The sequence below is a fragment of the Balaenoptera borealis genome, assembly GCF_965194805.1.
Source record: "Balaenoptera borealis genome assembly, chromosome: 12".
Lineage (NCBI taxonomy): Eukaryota > Metazoa > Chordata > Mammalia > Artiodactyla > Balaenopteridae > Balaenoptera > Balaenoptera borealis.
In genome coordinates, this window is record NC_138869.1 from 7350845 (window position 1) to 7377933 (window position 27089).

The window sequence follows — 27089 nt, forward strand, 5'->3', positions numbered from 1 at the left end:
AATAGGCAGATGGAATTTTGATAAAGGTTGCACTGAATCTGTTGCTCACTTTGGGAAGCCTTGCCATTTTTAACTGTCTTTTGTTTTACTAATTGCCCTAGGCAGGACTTCCTATACAATATTGGATAGAAATGGTAAGAGTAGACAGCCTTGTATTGTTCATGATCTTAGAAAGCATTTAGTCTTTCACCATTAACTATGATGTTAGCTGTGGCTTTTTCGTAGGTGGCCTTTACCATGTTGAGGAATTTCCCTTTTATTCATAATTTGTTGAGCATTTTTTATCATGAAAAGATGTTGGGTTTTGTAAACTCCTTTTTCTGCATAAATTGAGATGATCACAGTTGTTGTTTTTTTACCTTCATTCTATTAATATTGTGTATTTTGTTGATTACTTTTTGTATGTTGAACCACCCTTGCATTCTTGGGATAAATTCAACTTGGTTATGTATATAATCTTCTTAATATGCTTCTAGAATCTGTTTGCTAGTATTATGTTGAGGAATTTTTCCATCTATACTCATATTGGTATATTGGTTTTTAGTTTTCTTTTCTTTTATGTCTGTGTCTGGCTTTGGTCAGAGTAATACTGGCTTCATAGAATGAATTAAGAAGTGTTTCCTCTTCTGTCCTTTGGAAGAGTTGAGAAGGGTTGTTGTTGTTAATTCTTCTTTGAACACTGTTGAATTCACCAATGAAGCCATCTGGTCCTGAGATTTTCTTTGTTGGAAGATTTTGATTACTGATTTAATATCTTTATTTGTTGTAGGTCTGTAAAAGTTTGTTTCTTCTTGAGCCAATTTTGGTAGTTTGTGTGTTTCTAGGACTTTGTCCATTTCATCCAGGTTATCTAATTTGTTGGCATGAAGTTGTTCATAACCATCTTTTATTTTTTATTTATTTATTTTTTAAACTGTTTTTAAAAATTATTTATTTATTTATTTATTTATTTATGCCTGTGTTGGGTCTTCGTTTCTTGTGCGAGGGCTTTCTCCAGTTGCGGCCAGCAGGGGCCACTCTTCATCGCGGTGCGCGGGCCTCTCACTATCGCGGCCTCTCTTGTTGCAGAGCACAGGCTCCAGACGTGCAGGCTCAGTAGTTGTGGCTCACGGGCCCAGTCGCTCCGAGGCATGTGGGATCTTCCCAGACCAGGGCTCGAACCCGTGTCCCCTGCATTGGCAGGCAGATTCTCAACCACTGTGCCACCAGGGAAGCCCCATAACCATCTTTTATAATCCTGTTTATTTCTGTAAGGTCATTAGGATGTCCCCACTTTTATTTTTGCTTTTGGCAGTCTAACTCCACAGTCCAGACTCTTAACCACTGTGCTATGTTGTCTCCACCATTCCTGCTTTTGGTAATTTGAGTCTTCTCTGTTTTTTCTCAGTCATTCTAACTAAAGGTTTGTCATTTTTTTTTTTTTTTATTTTTTCAAGGAACCAACTTTTGATTTCATTGATTCTCTCTATTGTGTTTTGATTCTCTCTTTCATTTATCTCTGCTCTTATCTTCATTATTTTCTTCCTTTTGCTTGCTTTGGTTTAGTTTTTCTTCTTTTTCTATTTCCTTAAGGTGGAAAGTTGGATTATTTTAGATATTTCTTCCTCTTTAAAGCAGGCATTTGGATTGCTTCAAGATGGCGGAGTAGAAGGACATGCTCTCACTCCCTCTTTCTAGAACACCAGAATCACAACTAACTGCTGAACAGTTATTGACAGGAAGACACTGGAACTCACCAAAAAAGATACCCACATGCAAAGACAAAGGAGAATCCTCGATGAGACAGTAGGAGGGGCACTATCACAATAAAATCAAATCCCATAACTGCTGGGTGGGTGACTCACAAACTGGAGAACACTTATACCACAGAAGTCCACCCACTGGAGTGAAGGTTTTGAGCCACACACCAGGCTTCCCAACCTGGGGGTCTGGCAACAGGAGGAGGAATTCCTAGAGAATCAGACTTTGAAGGCTAGTGGGATTTGATTGCAGGACTTCGGCAGGACTGGGGGAAACAGAGACTCCACTCTTGGAGGGCACACACAAAGTAGTGTGTACATCGGGACCCAGGGGAAGGAGCAGTGACCCCATAGGAGACTGAACCAGACCTACCTGCTAGTGTTGGAGGGTCTCCTGTAGAGGCGGGGGGCAGCTGTGGCTCACCAAGGGACAAGGACACTGGCAGCAGAAGTTCTGGGAAGCACTCCTTGGCATGAGCCCTCCCAGAGTCTGCCATTAGCCCTACCAAAGAGCCTGGGTAGGCTCCAGTGTTGGGTCGCCTCAAGCCAAACAACCAACAGGGAGGGAACCCAGCCCCACCCATCAGCAGACAAGCGAATTAAAGTTTTACTGAGCTCTGCCCACCAGAGCAACAGCCAGCTCTACCCACTACCAGTCCCTCCCATCAGGAAACTTCCACAAGCCTCTTAGATAGCTTCATCCACCAGAGGGCAGACAACAGAAGCAAGAAGAACTATAATCCTGCAGCCTGTGGAACAAAAACCACATTCACAGAAAGATAGACAAGATGAAAAGGCAGAGGACTATGTACCAGATGAAGGAACAAGATAAAACCCCAGAAAAACAACGAAATGAAATGGAGATAGGCAATCTTCCAGAAAAAGAATTCAGAATAATGATACTGAAGATGATCCAGGACCTCGGAAAAAGAATGGAGGCAAAGATCGAGAAGATGCAAGAAATGTTTAACAAAGACCTAGAAGAATTAAAGAACAAACAAACAGAGATGAACAATACAATAACTGAAATGAAAACTACACTAGAAGGAATCAATAGCAGAATAACTGAGGCAGAAGAACAGATAAGTGACCTGGAAGACAGAACGGTGGAATTCACTGCTGCGGAACAGAATAAACAAAAAAGAATGAAAAGAAGTGAAGACAGCCTAAGAGACCTCTGGGAAAACATTAAATGCAACAACATTCGCATTATAGGGGTCCCAGAAGGAGAAGAGAGAGGGAAAGGACCAGAGAAAATATTTGAAGAGAATATAGTTGAAAACTTCCCTAACATGGGAAAGGAAATAGCCACCCAAGTCCAGGAAGCACAGAGAGTCCCAGACAGGATAAACCCAAGGAAAACACGCCAACACACATAGTAATCAAATTGGCAAAAATTAAAGACAAAGAAAAATTATTGAAAGCAGCAAGGGAAATATGACAAATAACATACAAGTGAACTCCCATAAGGTTAACAGCTGATTTCTCAGCAGAAACTCTAGAAGCCAGAAGGGAGTGGCATGATATACTTAAAAGTGATGAAAGAGAAGAACCTACAACCAAGATTACTCTACCTGGCAAGGATCTCATTCAGATTCGATGGAGAAATCAAAAGCTTTACAGACAAGCAAAAGCTAAGAGAATTCAGCACCACCAAACCAGCTCTACAACAAATGCTAAAGGAACTTCTCTAAGTGGGAGACACAAGAGAAGAAAGGGACCTACAAAAACAAACCCAAAACAATTAAGAAAATGGTCATAGGAACATGCATATCGATAATTACCTTAAACGTGAATGGATTAAATGCTCCAACCAAAAGACACAGGCTTGCTGAATGGATACAAAAACAAGACCCATATATATGCTGTCTACAAGAGACCCACTTCAGACCTAGGGACACATACAGACTGAAAGTGAGGGGATGGAAAAAGATATTCCATGCAAATGGAAATCAAAAGAAAGCTGGAGTAGCAATACTCATATCAGATAAAATAGACTTGAAAAATAAGGAATGTTACAAGAGACAAGGAAGGACACTACATAAGGATCATGGGATCAATCCAAGAAGAAGATAAAACAATTATAAATATATATGCACCCAACATAGGGGCACCTCAATACATAAGGCAACTGCTAACAGCTATAAAAGGGGAAATCGACAGTAACACAATAATAGTGGGGAACTTTAACACCTCACTTACACCAATGGACAGATCATCCAGACAGAAAATTAATAAGGAAACATAAGCGTTAAATGACACAATAGACCAGATAGATTTAACTGATATTTATAGGACATTACATCCAAAAACAGCAGATTACACTTTCTTCTCAAGTGCACACGGAACATTCTCCAGGATAGATCACATCTTGGGTCACAAATCAAGCCTCAGTAAATTTAAGAAAATTGAAATCATATCAAGCATCTTTTCTGACCACAATGCTATGAGATTAGAAGTCAATGACAGGGAAAAAAACGTAAAAAACACAAACACATGGAGGCTAAACAATACGTTACTAAATAACCAAGAGATCACTGAAGAAATCAAAGAGGAAATCAAAAAATACCTAGAGACAAATGACAATAAAAACACGATGATCCAAAACCTGTGGGATGCAGCAAAAGCAGTTCTAAGAGGGAAGTTTATAGCTATACAAGCCTACCTCTAGAAACAAGAAAAATCTCAAATAAACAATCTAACGTTACACCTAAAGGAACTAGAGAAAGAAGAACAAGCAAAACCCAAAGTTAGCAGAAGGAAAGAAATCATAGAGATCAAAGCAGAAACAAATGGAATAGAAACAAAGAAAACAATAGCAAAGATCAATAAAACTAAAAGCTGGTTCTTTGAGAAGATAAACAAAATTGATAAACCATTAGCCAGACTCATCAAGAAAAAGAGGGAGAGGACTCAAGTCAATAAAATTAGAAATGAAAAAGGAGAAGTTACAACAGACATGGCAGAAATACAAAGGATCCTAAGAGACTACTACAGGCAACTCTATGCCAATAAAATGGACAACCTGGAAGAAATGGACAAATTCTTAGAAAGGTATAACCTTCCAAGACTGAACCAGGAAGAAATAGAAAATATGAACAGACCAATCACAAGTAATGAAATTGAAACTGTGATTAAAAATCTTCCAACAAACTAAAGTCCAGGACCAGATGGCTTCACAGTGAATTCTGTCAAACATGTAGAGAACAGCTAACACCCATCCCTCTCAAACTCTTCCCAAAAATTGCAGAGGAAGGAAAACTCCCAAACTCATTCTATGAGGCCACCATCACCCTGATACCAAAACCAGACAAAGATACTACAAAAAAAGAAAATTACAGACCAGTATCACTGATGAATATAGATGCAAAAATCCTCAACAGAATATTGGCAAACAGAATCCAACAATGCATTAAAAGGATCATACACTATGATCAAGTGGTATTTATCCCAGGGATGCAAGGATTCTTCAATATATGCAAATCAATCAATGTGATACACCATATTAACAAATTGAAGAATAAAAACCATATGATCATCTCAATAGTTGCAGAAAAAGCTTTTGACAAAATTCAACACCCATTTATGATAAAAACTCTCCAGAAAGTGGGCATAGAGGGAACCTACTTCAACATAATAAAGGCCATATATGACAAACCCACAGCAAACATCATTCTCAATGGTGAAAAACTGAAAGCATTTTCTCTAAGATTAGGAACAAGACAGGGATGTCCACTCTCACCACTATTATTCAACATAGTTTTGGAAGTCCTAGCCACGGCAATCAGAGAAGAAAAAGAAATAAAAGGAATACAAATTGGAAAGAAGAAGTAAAACTGTCACTGTTTGCAGATGACATGATACTATACATAGAGAATCCAAAAGATGCCACCAGAAAACTACTAGAGCTAATCAATGAATTTGGTAAAGTTGCAGGATACAAAATTAATGCACAGAAATCTCTTGCATTCCTATACACTAATGATGAAAAATCTGAAAGAGAAATTAAGGAAACACTCCCATTTACCACTGCAACAAAAAGAATAAAATACCTAGGAATAAACGTACCTAGGGAGACAAAAGACCTGTATGCAGAAAACTGTAAGACACTGATGAAAGAAATTAAAGATGATACAAACAGATGGAGAGATATACCATGTTCTTGGGTTGGAAGAATCAATATTGTGAAAATGACTATACTACCCAGAGCAATCTACAAATTCAATGCAATCCCTATCAAATTACCAATGGCATTTTTTACAGAACTAGAACAAAAACTTAAAATTTGTATGGAGACACAAAAGACCCCTAATAGCCAAAGCAGTCTTGAGAGAAAAAAACGGAGCTGGAGGAATCAGACTCCCTGACTTCAGACTATACTACAAAGCTACAGTAATCAAGACAATATGGTACTGGCACAAAAACAGAAATATAGATCAATGGAACAAGATAGAAAGCCCAGAGATAAACCCACACACCTATGGTCAACTAATCTATGACAAAGGAGGCAAGGATATACAATGGAGAAAAGACAGTCTCTTCAATAAGTGGTACAGGGAAAACTGGACAGCTACATGTAAAAGAATGAAATTAGAACACTCCCTAACACCATACACAAAAATAAACTCAAAATGGATTAGAGCCCTAAAGGTAAGACCGGACACTATAAAACTCTTAGAGGAAAACATAGGAAGAACACTCTTTGACATAAATCACAGCAAGATATTTTTTGATCCACCTCCTAGAGTAATGGAAATAAAAACAAAAATAAACAAATGGGATCTAATGAAACTTCAAAGCTTTTGCACAGCAAAGGAAACCATAAACAAGACGAAAAGACAACCCTCAGAATGGGAGAAGATATTTTCAAATGACTCATCAGACAAAGGATTAATTTCCAAAATATATAAACAGCTCATGCAGCTCAATATTAAAAAAACAAACAACCCAATCCAAAAATGGACAGAAGACCTAAATAGACATTTCTCCAGAGAAGACATAGAGATGGCCAAGAAGCACATGAAAAGCTGCTCAACATCACTAATTATTAGAGAAATGCAAATCAAAACTACAATGAGGTATCACCTCACACCAGTTAGAATGGGCATCTTCAGAAAATCTACAAACAACAAATGCTGGAGAGGGTGTGGAGAAAAGGGAACCCTCTTGCACTGTTGGTGGCAATGTAAATTGATACGGCCACTATGGAGAGCAGTATGGAGGTTCCTTATAGAACTAAAAATAGAATTACCATATGACCCAGCAATCCCATTACTGGGCATATACCCAGAGAAAACCATAATTCAAAAAGACACATGCACCCCAATGTTCATTGCAGCACTGTTTACAATAGCCAGGTCATGGAAGCAACCTAAATGCCCATCGACAGACGAATGGATTAAGAAGTTGTGGTACATATATACAATGGAATATTACTCAGCCATAAAAAGGAACAAAATGGTGTCATTTGTAGAGATGTGAATGCATCTAGAGACTGTCATACAGACTGAAGTAAGTCAGGAAGAGAAAAACAAATATCGTATATTAACAGATATATGTGGAACCTAGAAAACAGTACAGATGAACCGGTTTGCAGAGCAGAAATTGAGACACAGAAGTAGAGAAAAAATGTATGGACACCAAGGGGGGAAATCGGCAGGGGGTGGGGGTGGTGGTGTGATGAATTGGGAGATTGGGATTGACATGTATACACTGATGTGTATAAAATGCATGACCAGTAAGAAAAAATAAATAAATAAAAAATAAACATAAAAAAATAAATAAAGTAGGCATTTACAGTTATAAATTTCCCTCTGAGCACTGCTTTCACTGCATCTGGTAGGTTTTGGTTCTTCTTTGAGCCATTGGTTGTTTAAGAGCGTATTGTTTAACCTCCATGTATTCATGAATTTTCCAGTTTTCCTTCTGTTATTAATTTCAAGTTTCATTCCATTGTGGTCATGGAATAAACATTTTATGACTCTGTTCTTTTGAAATGTATTGAGACTTGTTTTATGGCCTAACCTATGTTCTCTCCTGGAGGATGTGCTATGTGCACTTGAGAAGGATGTGTATTTTTCTGCTTGGTGGAGTGTTTTGTTTGTGTTAGGTCTCATAGGTTTATAGTGTTGTTCAAGTCTTCTATTTCTATGTTTATCTTTTCCCTAGTAGTTCTATCCTTTATTGAAAGTGAGGTGTTGAAATCGCCAACAATTATTGTAGAACAGTCTTTTCTCCCTTTAATTCTGTCAGTTTTTGCTTTGTAAATTTGTTATTTGGTGCTATATATTTATAATTGTTATACTTCTTGGTAGATTGACTCTTTTATCTTTATTTAATGTCTTTCTTTCTTTCTTGTTACAATTTATGTCTTAAAGTCTATTTTGTCTGATGTCAGTATAGCCACTCCAACTCTTTAAGTTACCATTTACATGAAGTATCTTTTTCCATCCTTTCACTTTCAGCCTATTTGTGTATTTGGATCCAAAGTGGGTCTCTTGTAGACAGCATATAGACATTTTTATTGTCACAAATTACATCTTTATACATTGTGTGCCCGTTAATATATTTAAAAAAATTTTTTTATGTAGTTGTCCTTTAAATTATACAGGAAAAAAAGAGGAGTTACAAACCACAAATGCCTTAATACTGACTTTTATATTTACTTATGAAATTACCTTTACTGGTGTTTTTTATTTCTTCTGTAGACTCAAGTTACAATTTAGTATTCTTTCAGTTAGCCTGAAGGATCTCCTTTAGCATTTCTTGTAGGGTAGGTCTACAAGCAATGAACTCTCTGTTTTTGTTTATCTAGAAAGTCTTAATTTCTCTTTCATTTTTGAAGGATAGTTTTCCTGGGTATAGAATTCTTGGTTGACCATTTTATTCTTTCAGCACTTGGAATATATCTTCCCACTGCCTTCTGGCCTTCATGATTCCTGAAGAGAAATTAGCTGTTAATCTTATTGCGAATGTTGTATGTGATGAGTCATCTCTTGCTTGCTGCTTTTAGGACTCTGCCTTTGGCTTTCAACAGTTTGATTACAACGTGTCTCAGTGAGGATCTTGAGGTTCACTCAGATTCTTAGATGTATATATTTATATCTTTCATCAAGTTTGCAAAAGTTTTGGCCATTATTACTTCTGATATTTCTGCTTCTTTCTCTCTCTGCTCTCCTTCTGGAGTTTACATTATGCATCTGCTGGCATGCTTAATGCTGTTCCACAGGTCTCTTAGGCTCTGTTTATTTTTCTTTACTGTTTTTTCTTTCTGCTCCTCAGACTGGGTAATCTCAATTGCCCTGTCTTTAAGTTTCCTGAATCTTTCTTCTGCCTGCTCCAATATGCTGTTTACCTCTCTAATAAAATTTTCATTTTAGTTATTGTACTTTTCAACTTCAGAATTTGTCTCTAGTTCCTCTTTTAATTTCTATCTCTGTCTCTATATTGATAACCTCTATTTGTCAACACATCATTCTCATTGTTTCCTTTAGTTCTTTGAGTATATATATATATATATACATATATATATATTTTTTTCCCCTACATCAGGTCTTAGTTGAAGCACACGGGATTTTTGTTGCCATATTCAGGATCTTTTTTGTGACATGCAGGATCTTTAGTTGTGGCCTGCGAACACTTAGTTGCGGCATGTGGGATCTAGTTCCCTGACCAGGGATCGAACCCGGGCTCCCTGCATTGGGAATGCAGAGTCTTAGCCACTAGACCACCAGGGAAGTCCCGAGCACATTTTAAATAGTTGACTTATAGTCTTTTTTTAAAGTGAGCTCAGTGTCTTGGCTTCCTTAGGGAACACTTCTATTCATTTCTTTTTTTCCTGTGTATGAGCCATTTTCACTCTGGGGCACTGTCTTTCAAGATTCAATGTGCACTTTGAAATAGCAGCCATTATATGGTGATGGGTCTACCCCACCAGGTAGACTACATGGGAACCAAGGAGTGGAAGTAGAAGAGGCCCTGTCTGTCCTCATTTCCTCAAGGAAGCTTCATGTCTTGCTTCTGACTGTTTTCCTTTCTTCTCAAGCATAAAATAGTGGGCACTTAGATGGACATAATGGTTTGCTCATTGAGTGGCTGCCCGTTGTACTTGGAATGAAAAATAAAAACCAAAAGCCTGTTTAACACAGGGGTCCTCTGTAGGACCCTGCAAAATCTGACTCCAGCCTCTGCCGCAGACCGGCTGCAGAAAGCTAGAAGTTCCTGGCGGTGAGGGTTAAGGAACTAAAAAGCACCAGTATGGGATCAGAAGGGCCAAGACAACTGATGGTTGCAAGGCAAGTTTATTCAAAGAGCATGAATGTATATATAGGTTTAGTACGGAACGAATAGCAGACAATAAATCAGTAAACCTTGTTTTCCACATAATTCTGTTGCCACTGCCTATGCGTCAGCATGCTCTATGGGCCATTCTCTGGAGATACAGACTTCCCCCTTAGGGCAGCACGTCCTTCTTCTGGGGAACAACCAGGGGCTCTTATATCCAGAGCAGGCACCTGGAACGAAACTGGCCGCAAGCCATTTTCCTTTTTTACGCTCGATACCGCAGCGTCAGGAGTGCATACCAAGAAAGAGACAAGCAGTTCTCCAGAAAGCAGAAAGCTGAATAAGCTTACAGCTTGGGGGCCACCACAAGCCTCCCCTCAGGCCCCATACCCCTCTCTCACTGGACCCATTCTTCCTCCAGTTTTGTAGCATGCAATGCCATGTCCCACCTCAGAGCCTTTGCAGATGCTCTTCCACTCACAGTGCTCTTCCCATCATTTGTTGCGTGGTAAATTATTACATATCCTTCAGATTTTAGCTTTAAAGCCACTTCCTCAGAAAGGCCTTCTCCAAGCCCTCTAATATAAATCATTTTCCTCTGTTGTTCTCTTTCAGAGGGCACTTTGCTTGTCCATTTTCTGCTTACAGTAAGTTGTCTTGGTACATTTATTGTATATTATATATATGATTAATATCTTTCTTCAACAACCACACAGAAATGTTGAGATGGGCCTTGAAGGTCTCCAAGCAGATGGATGGCAGTGGCAAGGCTCTGAGTGTTCAGAGGTAGAGAGGGGGCCTTGCAGGAGCACTCAGAGCTCTGGGGTGTGGCTTTTCTCCTGGTGATAGGGATGTGGGGTTGGGGAGGGGCCGCATTTCCAGGAACTTTGACAGCTGTCTTCTGTCTTGACCCTATAACCCCTAGTGCTTCGTTTCTCTGTTCCTCTTGATAGCAAAAGTCTTCAAAAGAATTGTCCTCACCTCCTCTCTCCAGTTACTCTCCTCCTGGTCTCAAAATCAGGCTTCTGTACCTGTTACTTCACTGAGTTGGTCTATCAAGGCCAGCAATGACTTCCAAGTTGCTAACTCCCATGGTCGATGGTCACTCCTCATTCTTTTTTGACCACTCAGCAGCAGTGGACACTGCTTTGACTCTCTCCTTGAAGCTTTCTCTCCCCCGACTCCTCTGCTCTGACCACACTCACTCCCTTGGTGATTTCATCCTATCTCATGTAGAAGGTTTTAAATGCCTCCTATAGGTTGACAACTCCCAAATCAGCATCACCAGCTTGGGTCTCCTCCCTGAATCCACACTCTATATTCAGCTGCCTGCTTGCAAGCTCACTCCTGCCTCAGGCCCTTTGCACTGTTTCTTTCCTGCCTGCAGGACTCCCCACAAATGCCCCCGAAGCTTGCTCCTTTATTTCTTCAGATTTCTGCTCATATGCTAGCTTCTCTGCAATATCTCCCTCGGCCACCCTGTATCAACAACAACCCATGTCCTCAGAACTTCCTGTGCCCTTAATCTGCTTTATTTTTTTTCAAAGCACCTCCACCATCCAAAATTCTCTCTATTCAATATTCTGTTTTCTCTTTATTCTCTATATTCTATGTTCTTATTTGTTTATTATCTGCCTCCCCTGACTAGAACGTGAGTTCTGTGGAAGTGGGAGCTGCATGTCTGGTTCACCTCCGCAGCCCCTGTGCCTGGAACAGGACTGCTGAAGGAATGGATGGGGCTGTGCTCAGGACATAGTTATAGACAGATCAGTGAGTACGGGAATGTATCTTCCTTCCCTGTGGATCTCACAGATATGTTGAACTCTCTAGTAATTAGAGTTGTGAACTGGGAATTTTTTGTTTTTGTTTTTATCATTTATCATTTATCATGAAAATATTTGTACTTTTGTTACTCTAATTATGGGGATATACAAATATTCATATATTTAATATTGCAGCTTATTTTGGAGAAAACTATGAAGTATGTGTGTACCACAATTAACTCTAAGTATACTTCTGTTCCTTAGGCTTTTTATCTTATTTACTTCTATTTAAGTAGAATATTGTTTTATCATGATGCTGTATGCCAATAAAATTTTTACGTTATCACCTCAAAAACAGATGATTTGTTTCTCTAGAGTTGCACTTTAAACTAAATTTACAGTAGTCTTCACAATAATGTCATATCATCTTTGGTTGAATGAACTTCAATGAATTGGATTTAAAAAAACCAACATCACTGGAATTAACAAATTTTCTATTTGAATCATGTAATGCCATTGATATAAAACTATCTTCATTTAATAGTTCTCAGCGTGCTTCTTCTAATGGAACCAATACTTATCACTGTCATTTCATTTTTCATATGTACACAAGAAAACCTGAAACTGAAAATGAGTGAAATTATTTTTGAAAATACAGACATTTGATGTAAATGAAAAGTCATGCTTCCAACTGGGATTCTAAAGAAACACCTCATTCCTGACTCCCTACCGACCTCTTTAAGTTTTAAAGGCAGAAAAGCAAAACATTCACACCCTCAAATATCCTGTTCCTCCTTCGAAAGCCTGACACTGCTTGCAGAGTGCAGCAGGGCTCTTCTGCTTATAGGCCTGAGTCTCTGACACTGTCTCCCTGAGGGACCTTGGGCAAGTCCTGTCCTCTTGCTGGGTCTCATTTCTCCCTCTGTAAAGTTTCCCAGGGTGTCCAGCTCTGGCATCCTATGGTTTATTTCCACCCGGGGAGATGGCGTGGCACTGGTGTCTGACCTCACTGGGAAAACATGCCAGATAAGCCGGCCCCCCTATCTCCACGGCCTTCATCTTCACCTCCATTCCTTCACATGAACAACACCAGAGTTTCTGGGACAGCGTCCCTCATTGATAAAATGTCCCATAACTTCTCAATGAGCCCACACACTGTAACTGCAGTGATAACGGGCTATATCTGGCTCGCTCAGAATCCTGCCCGTGTTCCACACGGTGCTGTGGCTGTGGTTATCTGCTGCGCATGAATGGCCAGAGGCAGAAAAAGCACAGCAGCCTGTGCCGTAGAGAAGTGGAAGTGATTAACTTATGTCGCAGGCTCCAGCGTTGGTCTCAGCAAGTGAGAGGCAAAATGGATGTTGACAGCCACCTCGGAGCTCACACCCCTGCGTCAGCACTCTGCAGGAAACAGATGGCTTCAGGGCCGCTCTCAAGCCTGTCGACAGCTCAGCAGCTCGTGCTTTCTGATAGAGTTGTCAGAAAACAACAAGGACAGTCCCAGGAAGTCAGTTTCCTGGCCCTGGAGGTGTCCTGGTGGAGCAGGGTAACCGACAGATGGGATGTTGTAGAAGAGGTGCAGATGCCCTGGGTGGGGAGACCATGTCTATTCTGTTAGCACGGTCCCTCTCCTCCCTGCTCAGGGGCTCAGGGCCAGGGCTTACCTACCAGGCACCAGTTACGGTGAGCAAGCTAGGCTAACCCTTAGAAGGAGAGCCAGCACCTGGGAGTCAGGGCGGGCCCAAAGCTAGAGATCATGAGAAAGGGGGAGGAATTCAGGGCAAGGCGATAAGTATTCACAGTAGGGCAGTGAGATAAAGTGAAAACAAGTAGACATCAAATAGGATCGGAGGTCAGAAACAGGAAGTAGTCACTTTTATAAGCCTGTTAGGTTGTGATGCACTGGTACACTGGCCCGGCTTTTAAAAATGCCCCAAAGTGGGTGCTCTTTGTGTCTTGCTGCTAACACTGCATGTTGAGCGTCAGTTCAGAAAAACAGATGCTTCATTCCCCGACACACACCTGAAATGAAAATACCTTTGTTATCTTCTTCTCATGTCGAGTACCTACTTTATGCAGCATCCATGAGAGAATCTGTACTACTTTTAGCCACTTAGATGTTACTGTCTAGACCGATTTGAGAAGAAGCCATAACGTGGATTTCTAATCTCTCATCTCAGTACAGCCAAGCAATAGGCTATACCAGACCCATGTGGGCTGCCCACATGGTCTCGTCTCTGCTCTCCAGTTTCATGGAGCTGAGTGCAGCAGCGGAGGATGCAGTGTGATCTACGTGGTGCACAGGAGCCCACAGCACCAGGCTGCCCGCTCTGCGTCCTCGTTCCCCTGACAGCTCCACGCTCACCTTTCCAGTCAAGCCAGAAGAGCACTAAAAGCTCTATGTTCCACATCCCCACACACCCTGATCTGAACCCCTCTGGGCTTTGGCAGCAGTCTGAAGAGATCACGTTCTCTCTTTCTGCCCAGAGCACGTCCCAGCGAGAGCCTGACCTGGGCAGGGTGATCTGAGGAAACTGGATGACTTCCCGGCCTCTCATGAGTCAGGTGTTCGTTCATAGCCTCATCCTTTGATTCGAAGTGAATTCCTGGAACGTAACCTGTTTTCTGATCATGCAAAAACACCTCTACCGCCAAGTGGTATCCTTTGGGGTCACATCAGTGGACCCTCTGGGCAGCCTGTCTTCAGAACAGAGAGTCGGGCTGGGAGAGACAGGCAGCAGTCGCTTGTGCAGGGCCTCTGGGGCGGTGGTGAGGAGTTTGGATTTTGAGCAGTGGGAAGTTACTAGAGTGTTTAAAGCTGTGGCAGGGTGTGATCTGATATTCATTTTAAAAGACACCTCTGTCATCAGAGAGCTATGGAATCGAAGGAATGGGAGGATGAGGGGAACCGCTTAGGAGGCTACTGGATTGCCCATCCGCTCATTTATTCACTCACTCTCCACGCATGTGCTGCCATCCAACCCTGTGGACAGAGGCACTGGACCTCAGGTTCCCTACCCTCCTTGAGCTTATGGCAGAAGGACTATGAAAAAGTAAACAAAGAGAAGAGATCCATTCCAGAGTTCCTTGACGACCTAGGGGTTAGGATTCCAGGCTTTCACTGCCTCGGCCCATGTTCAATCCCTGGTTGGGAAACATCTCGCAAGCCATGTGGTACAGCCAAAAAAATAAAAATAAATAAATAAATGTAAAAAAATTTTAAAAAGAGAAGAGATCCATTCAGACTGTGATGCGTGCTATGCAGAAGATAAGACAGGGTGCTCTGATAAAGAGCTACTAGGGAGGGAGGCGAGGGTCACTTCGGGGGGTTGAAGGGATGGCCTTTCTGAGACCTAAATAACGGGAATGATGAGTCATGTGACAATGAGAAGTGGGCACCGAGGTGTTCTAAGCGGAGGAAACAGCAAGTGCAAAGGCCTTGAGGCAGGAATGAGCTCACATGGTGCTGGGGGACCTGCCCAGGCCACTCCTTGCTACCCAGGTTAGGAGTTGGGTTTGCCTCTGCGGGGTGAGAGCCACTACGGGGTTTTTTTTTGTTTGTTTTTGTTTTTTATTTGTTTTTATTTTTTTTTGGCTGCGTTGGGTCTTCGCTGCTATGTGCGGGCTTTCTCTAGTTGTGGCAAGTGGAGGCTACTCTTTGTTGTGGTGCGTGGGCTTCTCCTTGCGGTGGCTTCTCTTGTTGTGGAGCATGGACTCTAGGTGCGTGGGCTCAGTAGTTGTGGCACACGGGCTCAGTAGTTGTGGCTCGCAGGCTCTAGGCGTTCAGGCTCAGTAGTTGTGGCGCACGGGCTTAGCTGCTCCGCGGCATGTGGGATCTTCCCAGACCAGGGCTCGAACCCTTGTCCCCTGCATTGGCAGGCAGACTCCTAACCACTGTGCCACCAGGGAAGCCCACTACAGGGTTTTGAACAGAGGCACCAATGAGCCACAGACTATAGCCTGAGGGCCAAATCCAGATCAATGCCTGTTGCTTATAAATAAAGTTTTATTGGAACCCAGTCTTGCCCGTTCGTCTATGTAGTGTCTGTGGCTGCTTGCAGGCTGCAACGGCAGAGCAGCGGAGTTGTGGCAGAGGCCACCTGGCCCACAAAGCCTTTAGGTATTTTGATACGTACTCTCTGGCCCTTTACAGGGTAGTTTGCTGACTGCTGGTCTAGTTGCTGCTGTCAGAGGTTATTCTGGCTACTGTGTGGGCAGCATCCTGGACTAGAGCTATGAAGCTACTGCAGGACACAGAGCACAGCGAGGCTTTCCCTTAGCATCTCTGCGTGCACACAGCTCTGAAGACAGAGAGCGTGTGCGGGGCGTGCTGCCTGGTGCACAGTGGCCAGCCGAGCTGATGCTGCTTCGCCTGGTGAACTTGGCAAGGAGTTCATCGCTGCTTGTGGGCCCTCCACCCAAACCATAACTGCCTGTCTTTTGTCTGTGGCACCTTGTCACCAATTTGGGGCTTAGAGACAGTGCAGGCCAAGCAGCTGTTTCCTATTACCTGCTCGTCCCATTTCAGCAGCCTGTTGTGACTGCCAAGTGTGCCCACACCACTCCCAACAGACAGCAAGAGATACTGTGAGAAAGGGATCTCATTTCAAATTTTAGGACAGATTGGTTTTGTTTTGTTTCTTGAGTAAAACATTAAATAAGTAAAATAGTTGAATATTGTGTTAGAAACCTAAACATCTAGGTTTTTTGTACCATGGGATCTTATTTTCATTCCTTTGGTTGTAACTGATAAATATTCACAGAATAATTGAGTTAGTACACTTTTTAAGAAGAAAAACCATTTGTGTTACGTAAAGAAATGGTGAAGATGAGGGCAGGGACAAGAAGAGAAAATTCGGGGTGACAGATCAGCTGTCCCCAAATAGCTGTCTATAGGTGGGAGGTCAAATTTATTTGAACAAGAATTTATTGAGTTTCTACTCTGTGCCAACCACTGCTGGGTGCTGGAGAATCTGAGGTCCCTGATGTCTAGAGCCTCACAGTCTGGTAACAAATATAACAGTGACAATATGACAAGATAACAAAAGTAAAGCACTTAATAATAGTTCTTACATTCCCACAACATCCCTCTGACATAGGTATTATCATTCCAATTTTAATTGAGACTTGAAGAGTAAATGTCAGAGTTGGGATATGAAACCATATCCTTTTGTCATTAGAGCTTTTTGCTGCCCTTCCGATTGGAAGAACTAAACCAATCAGTATAAGTTCCAGCGAGGTAAGTTTCAGCTCAGGAACAAAAGGGGCTACTTTGGAAGGTGATCAGCTGTGTGTCAAGGGCAGTGTGTAAGTAGGAGCTTGCGGAGGCCTGGCTGGATCAAGAGCCTCAAAGAATATTGTCAGAAATTAGTCTCTCTAGGGCTTCCCTGGTGGCGCAGTGGTTAAGAATCCGCCTGCCAATGCAGGGGACAAGGGTTCGAGCCCTGGTCCGGGAAGATCCCACATGCTGTAGAGCAACTAAGCCCATGCGCCACAACTACTGAGCCCGCGTGCCACAACTACTAAAGCCCTCATGCCTAGAGCCTGTGCTCCGCAAGGACAAGCCACCGCAATGAGAAGCCCGCACACCGCAAACTCGCCGCAACTAGAGAAAGCCCGTGTGCAGCAACGAAGACCCAATGAAGCCAAAAATAAATAAATTAAATAAATAAATTTAAAAAAAAAAAGAATATTGTCAGAAATTAGTCTCTCTAGGGCTTCCCTGGTGACGCAGTGGTTAAGAATCCACCTGCCAATGCAGGGGACACAGGTTCGAGCCCTGGTCTGGGAGGATCCCACGTGCTGCGGAGCAAATAGGCCCGTACGCCACAACTACTGAGCCTGCGCTCTAGAGCCCGCAAGCCACAGCTACTGAAGCCCATGTGCCGCAACTACCGAAGCCTGTGCGCCCAGAGCCTGTGCTCCGCAAGAAGAGAGGCCACCGCAGTGAGAGGCCCACACACCGGGATGAAGAGCAGCCCCCGCTCGAAGCAACTAGAGAAAGCCCGCACACAGCAATGAAGACCCAACACAGCCAAAAATAAATAAATAAAATAAATAAATTTATTAAAAAAAAGGAAATTAGTCTCTCTATGCCTTGGCTCCGCTTTCCTCTGGTTTGGTTTCCAAAACAGGTAGGTCTTTCAGCTTCAGGCTAACGTTCTGTCTGCTTGGTAGCCTCAACACGAGGAGGGCACCTGTTCTCAGTAGTTGCAGCAAAAGCCCCAGGATTAACTCTGACTGGACTGGCATCTCTGAACCAATCCCTGTGGCTGTGAATGTGGGACTCTCATTGAGTCAACTCTCCCAACCACATGCACCGAGGGCAGCCCTCGCCCCCATCTCCTGAGCTCCCCCAGTGCCGCTTCTCCCAGTGATACAAAAGCACGGGCTCTTCAGGGTCTTCGGATGGAAGGTCATGGTATCTAGCGTAGTGGAAGGAGGGTGGAATTGGAGTTCAGCAGGCTTGGCTGGTCACTTACAGTGTGACCTTGAGTAAAAACTCTCCTCTAGGGCTTCCCTGGTGGCGCAGTGGTTGAGAATCTGCCTGCCAATGCAGGAGACACGGGTTCGAGCCCTGGTCTGGGAAGATCCCACATGCCGCGGAGCAACTGGGCCCGTGAGCCACAACTACTGAGCCTGCGCATCTGGAGCCTGTGCTCCGCAACAAGAGAGGCCGCGATAGTGAGAGGCCCGCGCACCGCGATGAAGTGTGGCCCCCGCTTGCCACGACTAGAGAAAGCCTTCACACAGAAACGAAGACCCAACACAGCCATAAATAAATAAATAAATAAATTTTAAAAAAACCAACACCAAAACCCATAATCACAAACCAATCTACCAACAAATGTTAAAAAAAACAAAACAAAAAAAACAAAAAAAAAGCTCCTCTCTCTGGCCCTCATCTGTAAACTGGCTGTTCATAGCCCCTCCCTTCCTGGCCACAGGCAAGATTAAACTGGTGCTTATATAGTGCCTGGCCCAGGAAACGATGCCCAACATCCCCAGGGAGGGATTTACGCGAGAGCGGATGTGGAAGAGCCCGGGCTATTCTCAGGACGAGGATGCAGGGTGAGTAAAGTGTCGGGGGGTGGCCAGCGATTCGGCCAGGTTGACAGCCATGAGGCCAGGTCTGGCTGCACAATGGATGCTACTTCTCCACACTGAGCTCCCGGGAGAGGAGCCGCTCGGACGAGGCTGTTTCTAAAGACCCGGCCAAGCCTGTTTCCCTCTCCAGCTTCTCAAGCTCCAGCCAAATCAGCAGAAAACAATGTTCCCAGAATGAACTGGCTCAGCTCCTTGTAGAAGTGCTGCCAGAAAAGGACAATTAGCTCTGGGCCCTTGGCTTTTGTAGGGGTCTGCATTAGACCCAACTGAGGGGGAGGAAACACACATTCATGGTCTTCTTCCCGGCACCGTCAGGAGAAAGGCGGGTCAGTGCGGCCGCAAGCCCGAGGCCACCTGCATGTGAACCTGGCTCTGCCCACCACCAGCCGCGTGACCACGGGCAGGATCTCACTTTAGAACGCGGCAATGGTGGTAAAAACGGCATCTGCCTCAAAGGTTTGTTGTAAGGATTACACAGGTCATATGTTAGCTCCAGCCATTATAGGTCAAAAATTGGTCTCTATCAGCAATTTCATATGGTTCAAGCTAAAGTTCTTGATGCAGAGTAGGTGTTAACTATGGGCACATGCTATCTGTGGCCCTCACGACAGTCTTACCAGAAGGGCGCTGTTGTGCCTGTGCTATGGGCGAGGGGGTAGCCAAGCAGCGCGGCCACCATCCCGGAGCCTGTGTCCTGTGCAGCCGGCAGGAAACCGAGCATCTGAGAGAGACATTCCCTCCTGGGTCCTGCAGAGGTGACCTGGGCCTGAGACCCTCTCTGATGATTGTTCTTGGCTTACACGTTGTGGGCTCCTGCAGCAGCATTGAAGACATGATCCTTTGTTCTAATTGGAGTCCCTTATCTGAGGATCCAGGTGATCAATTTCTCTTAGAAGTCAGTGCCAGGAAAAAAAAATCTGTCTCTCGTAATAAACTGGTACATTTCCTTTTATCAGAGAACCCTGGGAGGGCAGAGCGAATACCTGGGCTGGGTTTCCAGAGATGGTGAATTTTTATTATTCTCTTTATTATACCTACCATGGAGGAGCATTAATTATGTACCAAGACATCGCACTAAGTGCACCACAGGAACATTCTCTTTGCTACTCAAAGTGCGGTCCTTGGACCAGCAGCAACGGCATCACCTGGGAGCTTGCCAGAAATTCAGAATCTCTGGCTCCTCCCGAGAACTGCTAAATCCAAATCTGTATTTTAACAAGATGGCCAGGTGACTCATAGGTACATTTAATGATTGAGGCATCCTGCATTGTGGCATTTAATCCCCACCCCATTCAGGAAGTACAGACTGTTTTACCCCTGTTTTACAGATAAGCAGTCGGGGGGTTCTGACTGATTCCGGAGTCTGCATTCTTGCCACTGTGCTGCCCAGCCCTTGAAAAGTAGGAGGAAACATCTAGCAAAGCCCTAAAGGTGGGTAAGGCTGAGAACCTTGGAACAGCCAGGTTGTTGACGGTGTTTCTTGGCCAACTTAAAGCTCTGGGCACCTTTCCCAGAGATTCAAGGAACTTAGATCTGGCAGAACTCCTTAGGTGCTCACGTTCAGGTGACAGCCGGCAGCACCAGAACCAAACCCTAGTGTAAAGGGGAAGAGGCTTTGGCGTCAAATCAAAGCCCACTGCGGAGCATCCTCAGGCCTGTCGATATAACCTCACTGAGCCTCAGTTTCCTCACCCGTAAATGGGGTCAAGTGTATCCACTGAGTCAAATTACTGGAAAGATAAAACAATCTTATGACACTAAATTCCTTCATCCAGTGCATGACAAGCTTGGTATGATAAATGTTAACTAAAATGAATGAGTGAATGAGTGAGTGATAAGTGAATAAACACACACACACACACACACACACACAGGAGCCCTCTTCTTCATAGCGTGGCGTTCCCACACTAGGCACAAGTAATTTGAAACCAACATAAGTGCTGAATTTTCCCCATGAAGTGGAAACCTGGCAGCCACATGTTGAGGTGAAAAATATGCTGCTCTTGAGTCTGCTGGGTGGGTGGAATCCAGCCCCATGGACCCTTTCTCTTCCCAGGACATTTTTCTACTGTCTTTGCCTGGTTTGGTATCAGGGTAATACTAGCTTTAAAGAATGAATTGGGAAGTCTTCCCTCCTTGTGGTGATCAGCTTTATGTGTCAACGTGGGCTAGACTGCAGTCCCCCGTTATTCAGTCAAACACGAGGTGTTGCTGTGGAGGTATTGTTTAGATGTGGTTAACATTCATAACCAGATGACTTTAAGTAAGTCATTTAGATCATCTACGACAGCCTGCTTCAATCAGTTGAAAGGCCGTAAGAGCAGAACTGAGGTTTCCTTGAAAGAGAAGAAATTCTGCCTGTGGGCAGCAGCTTCGGTTCATGCCCAGGAGTCTTGATAGCCTGCCCTGTGGCATTCAGACTTGCCTAGATGGCCCCCACAATCATGTAAGCCAGTTCCTTGCAATAAATCCATATATTTGTATTCTGCTGGTTCTGTTTCTCTGGTTGAACCCTGACTGATACAGACTTTGATACCAGAAGTGATTCTTGAGGACAGAATCTTAAGGAAGAGTTATAAGTTGGCTCTGGTTTTTCTGGAATTTCCTCTCTAATATGACTAGATCTAAAGACACTAATGACTTTATTTTCAGTGATAAAGAGGATACTGGTAGTCCATGATGGCATGATGAGGCAAAAGAGATATGCACAATATGGCCATTGGATAAGATAAGGAAAAATATGTCTGGAATACAAGAGATCCATTAGGATGCCTCTTAGTACTACCATGTCCTGTGATTAAAGTCAATGGAAAACTACCACGACGCAATTCAGGCAGGACTACTAATGGCCCAGACCTTTCAGCAATGAAGATAAAGAACCCTGAGCAGCTGAGGGCAAAGGGCATATGCAATGGGTAGTAGAAGTAGGTAGTTTTAAATGCCAGCTACAACCACGTGACCACTTGCAGAAATGAGGACTGTAATAGTTATGTTTCTTCTTTATTTTGTCATGAAGATGTTTGTGTAGACCTTTGAAGCAGATATCTTTGTTTTCTTCCCTCTTATCCCTTTATCATCTAACATAAGATATCTTAATAATAAATGTTACATCACAGTATTTAAGTTACAGGTTGTCAAGGGTGAGAGTGACATCACCCGAGGACTTTGCATCCTCTTCTGGGGAAAGTTAGTGTGTTTACAGTTGTATGCAGAATAGTTATATCATATTAGGTGAAACGATGATCCAGCTATTCTTTTTTTGGAGATTGTGTATGTATATAAATACTATTCAGCCATAAAAAAAGAATGAAATCTTACCATTTGCAACAACATGGATGGACCTTGAGGGCATTATGTTAAGTGAAATAAGCCAGACAGAGAAAGACAAACACCATATTATCTCACTTACATGTAGACCATCAATGGACATTTAGGTTGTTTCCACGTCTTGGCTGTTGTAAAGCTGCAAAGAACATAGGTGTGCATATGTCTCTTTGAAGGTGATTTCCTTTCCTTCACATATGTACTCAGAAATGTAATTGCTGGATAATATGGTAGCTCTATTTTTCATTTTTTGAGGAACCTCCATACTGTTTTCCATAGTGGCTGCAATAATTTACATTCCCACCAACAGAGCACAAGTATTCCATTTTCTCCACATCCTCTCCAACATTTGTTATCTCTTCTTTTTGATGACAGCCATTGTACCAGGTGTGAGGGGCTATCTCATTGTAGCTTTGATTTGCATTTCCCTGATGATTAGTGATGTTGAACATCTTTTTCCTGTACCTGTTGCCCATCTGGATGTCTTCTTTGGAAAAATGTCTATTCAGTTCCTCTGCCCATTTTCTAATCAGATTGTCCATATTTTGCTATTGAGTTGTATGAGTTCTTTATATAGTTTGCATATTAACCCTTTATCAGATGTATGATTTGCAAATACTTCCTCCCATTTTGTAGGTTGCTTTTTCATTTTGTTGATGGTTTCCTTTGCTGTGCAGAAGCTTTTTAGTTTGATATAGCCCCACTTGTTTATTTTTGCTTTTGGTGTCAAATACAAAAACTCATTTCCAAGACTGACGTCAAGGAGTTCACCTGTATGTTTTCTCATAGGATTTTTATAGTTTCAGGTCTTATGTTCAAGTTTTTAATCCATTTTGTGTTGATTTTTGGGTATGATGTAGGATAGTGGTCCAGGCTCATTCTTTTGTATGTGGCCGTCCAGTTTTCTCAACACCATTTATTGAAGACACTGTCCTTTCCCCATTGTATATACTTGGCTCCTTTGTCATAAATTAATTGACCATATATGCATAGGTTTATTCCTAGGCTCTCTATTCTGTTCTGTTGATCTGTGTGTCTGTTTTTACGCCAATATCATACTGTTTTCACTTCTATAGCTTTGTAATATACTTTGAAATCAGGAGGTGTGATGTAGATTTTCTCTTTTTAATCTCATTGTTGTCTGCTACTTATTATTCTTTCTGTTTGCTTTGGGTTTATTTTGCTCTTCTTCTTCTAAGTTCTTGATATGAAAGCTTAAATAATTGATATTTTTGTAACTTATGCATTTAATAAACTTTAACCTTTTATAACCTATGCATTTAATGCTATAAATGTCTTTCTCAGCACTGTTAGCTGTTTCCCATAAATTTTGATGTGTTGTATTTTTTCATTCAGTTCAATGTATGTTTATTTCCTTTGAGACTTCCTATTTAACCCATGGATATGGGTTATCTTCTATATCCTTGCTGGTTTTCCATTAAGTTCTAGCAGTTGTTGACAGAGAAGAGTTGAAGTCTCCCACTATTATTATGGATTTGTCTATCTCTCCTTTCAGTTCTGTCAGTTTTTGCTTTGCATATTTTGCAGCTCCTGTTTGGTGCATACACATTTAGGATTGCTATGTCTTCATAGTGGATTGACTCTTTTATCATACAATGTTCCACTTTGTCTCTTGTGATTTCCTTTTCTCTGGGGTCTACTTTACTGGATATTAATATAGACACTCCTGCTTTGGTTTAAGTAATGTTTGTATGATATAACTTTTTCCATTCTTTTACTTTCACCCTGTCTATATCATTATATTTGAAGTTAGTTTCTTACAGATATCATAGGGTTGGTTCCTGTTTTTCAAATTACTCTGCCAATCTTTGTTAATTGGTATAGTAAGGCCATTTAAATTTAATGTAAATGTGGGAACTTCCCTGGTGGTCCAGTGGTTGAGACTCCATGCTCCCAATGCAGGCTGCCTGGGTTCAATCCCTGGTCAGGGAGACAGATCCCACATGCCTCAACTAAAGGAGCCCGCATGCTGCAACTAAAAGATCCTGCATGCCACAACTAAAGATCCCACATGCTGTAATTAAAAAAAAAAAGAAGAAGAAGAAAGATCCTGCATGCCGCAACAAAGATCCTGTAGTATGCGTCAACAAAGATCCCACATGCCACAACTAAGACCTGGCACAGCCAGATAAATAAATAAATATTTTTAAAAATAAATTTAATGTAAATGTTGATATTATAGGGCTTAGGTCTGCCATTTTATTTTTTAATTTTCTGTTTATTCTCTCTGTTTTCAATTTTTTGGTTTGCTTTTTCCTGACTGCCTGTGGGTTACTTGAGCATTCTTTAGAATTCCATTTTGATTTATCAGTAGTGTTTCTGAGTATATCTCTTCATATAGATTTTTTTTTAGTGGTTGTTCTAAGTGTTAAATTGTACAAACCTAACTTATAAGTCTATTGAAGTCATCATTTTACCAGTTGAAGTACAGCAAGCTTAGCACACTTTATGACCCTTTACCCTCACCTATTTATAATATAACTGTCTTAAATATTTCTTCTACATACATGTAGAACCATGGCAGCCAGTGTTTTAATATTTGCTTCAACCATCAAGCATAATGTAGGAAACTCACAAGGAGAAGGAAAGTCTTACCCATATTTTTGCTTACTGTGTTCTTTGTCTTTTCCCTGATGTTCCAAAGTTTCTTCTTTTGTCATTTCCTTTTTGTTTAGAGAACTTCCTTTAGCTATTCTTTTAGAGTAAGTATGCTGGTGACATATTCTCTTAGTTTTCCTGCACCTGAGAATGTCCTGATTTTGTTATAGGATTCTGAGTTGTCAAGTTATTTTCTTTCAGCCCTTGAAAAATACTGTGTCATTTCTGTCTGGCTTCCATGGTTTCTGTTGAGAAATCTGCTGTCATTCAAATTCCTTTTCCTCTATAGGTAAAATGTAGTTTTTCTCTGACTACTTTCAAGATATTTTTATTTGATTTTAGTTTTCATAAATTTAATTGTGATGTGTCTTATTGTGGATTCTTTGGAATTATCCTGTTTGATATTCACTAAGTTTCTTAAATCTATGGGTTTATTTCTCTTGCCAAACTTGGGAAATTTTCAGTCGTTCATTCTTTTTTCTCTTCCAGCTTTATTGAGATATAATTGATACACAAAAAACTTCAAAAAATTAGTGTATATAGTTGGTGAGTTTGGATATATGTATACAGTTGTGTTACTATCACCACAATCAAGGTAATGAACATATTTATCACTTCCAAAAGTTTCCCATGTCCCTTTCTCTCAATTTGTTTCTTTACTTGTCTGTTTCGTGGTAGCAACTCAACGTAAGATCTACCCTCTTAAATCTTTAAATGCACAATACCACATTATTTCTCCTAGTGCTTTTTCAGCCCCATCCTCTTCCTCTTCTCCCCTGGGACTCTGATAACACAGACGTTAGATCTTTTTTTATAGTTCCCCAGATCCCTGAGGTGCTGTTCTACCACTCCCCGCCCCCACCAGTCTATTTTCCCTCTGTTGTTCAAATTGGGTAATTTCTATTGTTCTGTTTTCCAGTTCACTCATTCTTTCCTCTGTCCTCTCCATTCTGCTGTTGAGTCCATCTTCTCAGCATTTTTTTAGGTTATTGTTTTGAATTTATATCTTAAAGTTCTAAAATTTCCATTTGGTTCTTCCTTATATCCTCAGTTTCTTTGCTGAGGCTTTCTATTTCATTTATTTCAAGTTTACTCATAATTGCTTTTTGAAGCATTTTTTAATAATGGCTGTCTTAAAATCTTTGTCAGATAATTCAACCATCTCTGCCATCTTGGTGTTGGCATCTACTGGTTTTCCTTTATTCATTCAACTTGGAAACATCCTGATTCTTGATATAAAGAGTGGTTTTCTTTTGAAACCTGGACATTTTTGTATTTTCTAAACCTTCTGTATATCTGTCTTACTTTGACACCATTTCCACAGGGGAAGGTCGGGGGGCAGCTCTTCATTGCTGATGGGAAGATATGGAAGTCCAGGTTTTCTGCTTAGCCTTCATTGACACCCAGGTTGGGAGGGGTCCTCATTGCTGCTGAGTCAGTGTGAGGGCCCTGGCTCCCCATGTGGTCTCTGTTGATGGAAGCAGCTTCATTACTGCAGGGAAATGGTGAGAGTGCTGACTCTCCACTAGACCTTTCCTGGTACAGTTTCTCTGATGTTTAGCTGGGGTAGAACTGTTATTGTCTAAAGGTTTTCTGTCTTGCTAAGCTGCTTTTTTCCTGGTCATTTAGCTAGAGAGAGCAAGCTTTTGTTGGGGCTTTTTCGTTTGTACCCATTAGTATTTCCAAGTCACTAGCTTCTTCTATTCCAAGTTTCTTCTCAGGACATTTTGTTCCCATCCGAGCTTGGGAGGTCAGTGCCCACATTACATGGGGTGCTGTATCAGCTCTGTGAGGCAGCCTGGGCGAGCACACTGCATGGGCTTCATGGGTGCTGTCTGCCTCAGGGTGTCTCCTGAACGTGGGGAGAGATGACCATGGATGGTAGAAATGATAGAAAAAAAAAGAGTAATTTGTACTTTCTTCAGGTATGTTTTTGATGTTTAAAGAGTGATTTTTTTCATCATGTGTCCAACCTTTATTATTTTTTCTTGGTATTATTATGAAGAGCTGTCAGTCACTATAGGAAAAATGAGAAGCTAATGTTAAGGAAAAAGAAAAAGTTAACCTAAATCCCACCACCAGAGACGACTGTTAAATTTTTGGTGTATGTCCTTGCAGTCTTTTTTTTTTAATATACATACACACAAGTATAAATCTATATGCATCTATTTTTAAAATGAAATAGAATCATTGTGTTGGTTTTTTAGTTTCATATTTTGAAATAATTTCAAACTAACAAAAAGTTGCAAGAATA

The 27089-nt window shown here is 41.8% G+C and overlaps 1 long non-coding RNA gene across 1 annotated transcript in view; it reads left to right on the top strand.

Moving 5' to 3' along the window:
* Positions 1 to 996: 996 nt before the first annotated feature.
* Positions 997 to 27089, top strand: part of LOC309607133 — a 39596-nt gene continuing 13503 nt past the window's right edge. Inside the window, exon 1 of the long non-coding RNA XR_014232274.1 lies at positions 997 to 20323. This is a non-coding gene — a long non-coding RNA (uncharacterized lncRNA). The remainder of the gene's footprint in view (positions 20324 to 27089) is intronic.